General features: G+C 43.3%; 1 pseudogene; it reads left to right on the forward strand.

The window, feature by feature from the left end:
* Window positions 1-676: 676 nt before the first annotated feature.
* On the forward strand, window positions 677-1,591 carry LOC103644782 (GEM-like protein 6; annotated as a pseudogene).
* The last annotated feature ends 1,995 nt before the right edge of the window (window positions 1,592-3,586 follow it).

Raw genomic sequence — 3,586 nt, forward strand, 5'->3', positions numbered from 1 at the left:
TTATCCGGGATGCGTCCTGTGCCTATAAATTGATGAACAGTAGCACCGTACTGTTCACGCTGGATTGTACTTTTACTCTCTCGCATCCTCGCCTTCGAGCAAGCCGAAGGTATCAATGTAATATTATAATCTCTACTACTACATATGTTTCTAATGTAGACGTCACACAAGCGATGGTGCACGGTTCTGCCGAGCAGGCAGGCACCCTTCCCCGCCGCCCCGGATCTCGCCCCTCGCGGATCTCGCCCCAGCCCCCGCTCTACCCCCACCTGCCCTTCCACTCTTCCCCAGCCGCCCCGCCGCGGATCTCGCCCCCTGCGAATCTCGCGCTAGCCGCAACCGCGCACCCTCCCACGCGCGATGGAAGCAGCCCGCCATGCCCCTCCCACCACAAGCGCGCAGCATCGTCCCCCGCGGAGCCGGAGACGAGCGAATTGTCGGTGGAGGCGATGCCACTGGGCGACGGCGCGGAGGCGGCGGACTTCGTGCTGCCGAACGAGCTCCTGGCGGCGCTGCCACGGGACCCCTACGAGCAGCTAGATCTGGCACGCCGCATCACCACGCTGGTGGTGTCCGGGCAGGTGTCCGGCCTGGAGCAGGAGGCGGGGCGCATGCGGGCGGAGGCCGCGGGGAAGGACCGCGAGAACGCCGAGCTCCGGGAGCGAGTGGTGCTGCTCGATACCGCGCTGCAGGAGACCAACGCCAGGCTCCGCTCCCCCATGCTCACGATGCCAGACCTTCTCCAAGCGATGGAGACTTTCACCCAGGAGCATGTCATTGGAATTCCATTGACTTCGTTTGCATATGCCGATTAGGAAAGACAAGGAAAATCTTCCGGTTCTGCCATGGTTCATAAAAAAAGTAAGAATCTCGCAACCTGCTTCCCCAGTGCTTCATTTGAAAGAGAAAAAAAACTGTGCCAATACTTACTTGATATCCCTTCGATGATACAGATAAGAAGAGTTCCTTCATTCATCGGATGAACAAACTGAGCCATAAAACAGATAGCTACATGCAAGGATTCAAAGAACACTGTAAGAATCCAACCATTGTCCTTCTTCACAAAGTTGTGTTATGTTGATAAAATAAAATGTTTTTTCTTTGCAGTAACCATGGGACCAAAAATTTCAGAAACTATAAAAGGAAACTAAGCTTCGGTGCAAAGGTTCTCCAAGCTGGCGGTATTGATAAAGTCTTCAGAGAATACTTTGCAGTTGAGAAAGATGAGAAACTACGGAAGGCTTTCCAGTGCTATCTTTCAACCACAGCTGGTCCAATAGCTGGAATGCTTTTCATCTCAACTAAGAAGATTGCTTTCCATAGTGATAGGCCTTTGAGTTTCACGTCTCCTAAAGGAGGCAGTACAAGGGTGCCTTACAAGGTAATTGAAGCAAAATCTCTTCGTCAATATGCATACCTGAAGTTTATCAGATATAAAATGTGACCTAAAGATGTCGGACAAAGCTAATAAAATATGTACCTTCTGCAGGTGTTAATCCCCACAGAGAGGATGAAAAGTGCTTCAGTGCGGATACTCTACTTCCTTTCAGTATCATTCTTTGTCGGTACTGAACGGTGTTGCCGGTACTGAAATACTGTTTTTCTTATGACACAACCATTAACAACTTTATATTTACTACGAAAGAACAAATGTAATTTTTAAATTAACTACTCAACCCTGTTTTCCCGCCAATTCATTCTGGTCCTTATGGCTCTAATCTACACTTACTCGGGATTGTAGGTAAGATTTTCCCTGCTCCTGGATCAGTAGTAGAATGGATTTTCTTTGGTGCTGCTGTCAATATTTCTTAAGACTTCTAGCATTTTTTCTTGCAATGAAAAAAACATGTTGATCTTTGTTTTTTCAAACTGGTCCCATGTAATGTTGCCCCTGTTCAGAACATATAGAAATTGTAAATATGCAGTTATGTCTAGCTATTCAGAGGGATTTGCAATGCATTCTGCTTCGTAAGTTATGCCTTAACGAAGCGTACCCCTCCCTTCCTTGATTTTACTGGGTTCTTTTGTTGCAAATCCATTTTTATTTTCCATGTTTATGAGGTGCTTCTTATTGCATATAGCAATGAGAATGGATTATTCTTTAATACTTCACTACTGTAACTTGGCTGGTATCACAACTGTAGGCCTGATGACCTTCGTAGACCATTTGGAAAATTTGGCCCCGTTAAAGACATATATCTGCCAAAGGATTACTACACTCGGTAAGGTACCTTGACTTAATTATTGTGAGTGGGTGTTTGCCCATGGACACCTATGTGCAACTTGGTGATCTCTCCATGAACTTTATAGTACACTAAAGTATATTTGCTCCAGAACAGGATTATGATTGTTGTTGTTTGTTTTTTACATATTATAAGCATGTTCTTTACATATTTTTAATTATTATTCTCTGTATCGTATGGTTTACACTGGGTTGCTTTACGCACCCCCTGAGATTAACAGTGAAAGTAACTTTTTTGAAGACGCGAGTCTTAAGAGTACTATTGAAGAAAAGGAAGAAATAAAGGTTTAAAGAGATATGCAAGTTATGAAGAGTTTCAAGTGTATCTCTAAACACTGATGACTGCAAGGTCAGCAGCTTAGTGCCTGCTTTACCTTTGAGATTGATTTGTGTATCGACTGAAATTGATTTGTTTGTATCACCATTCTTGGAAGGAAGAGTTCGCAACATCTTGATTTGATTGTCTCTGCAGGGGTCTTCTCCTTAATGGTTTTGAAGCATTGTTGCTTTTAGTGAAATACTAATCTGCTTTCTGTTTCAGCGAACCTAGAGGATTTGGGTTCATCCAATACTTTGATCCTGAGGATGCTTCTGATTGCATATAGCAATGAGAATGGATTATTCTTTAATACTTCACTACTGTAACTTGGCTGGTATCACAACTGTAGGCCTGATGACCTTCGTAGACCATTTGGAAAATTTGGCCCCGTTAAAGACATATATCTGCCAAAGGATTACTACACTCGGTAAGGTACCTTGACTTAATTATTGTGAGTGGGTGTTTGCCCATGGACACCTATGTGCAACTTGGTGATCTCTCCATGAACTTTATAGTACACTAAAGTATATTTGCTCCAGAACAGGATTATGATTGTTGTTGTTTGTTTTTAACATATTATAAGCATGTTCTTTACATATTTTTAATTATTATTCTCTGTATCGTATGGTTTACACTGGGTTGCTTTACGCACCCCCTGAGATTAACAGTGAAAGTAACTTTTTTGAAGACGCGAGTCTTAAGAGTACTATTGAAGAAAAGGAAGAAATAAAGGTTTAAAGAGATATGCAAGTTATGAAGAGTTTCAAGTGTATCTCTAAACACTGATGACTGCAAGGTCAGCAGCTTAGTGCCTGCTTTACCTTTGAGATTGATTTGTGTATCGACTGAAATTGATTTGTTTGTATCACCATTCTTGGAAGGAAGAGTTCGCAACATCTTGATTTGATTGTCTCTGCAGGGGTCTTCTCCTTAATGGTTCTGAAGCATTGTTGCTTTTAGTGAAATACTAATCTGCTTTCTGTTTCAGCGAACCTAGAGGATTTGGGTTCATCCAATACTTTGAT

The sequence above is a fragment of the Zea mays genome, chromosome 1 (genome assembly GCF_902167145.1).
Source record: "Zea mays cultivar B73 chromosome 1, Zm-B73-REFERENCE-NAM-5.0, whole genome shotgun sequence".
NCBI lineage: Eukaryota > Viridiplantae > Streptophyta > Magnoliopsida > Poales > Poaceae > Zea > Zea mays.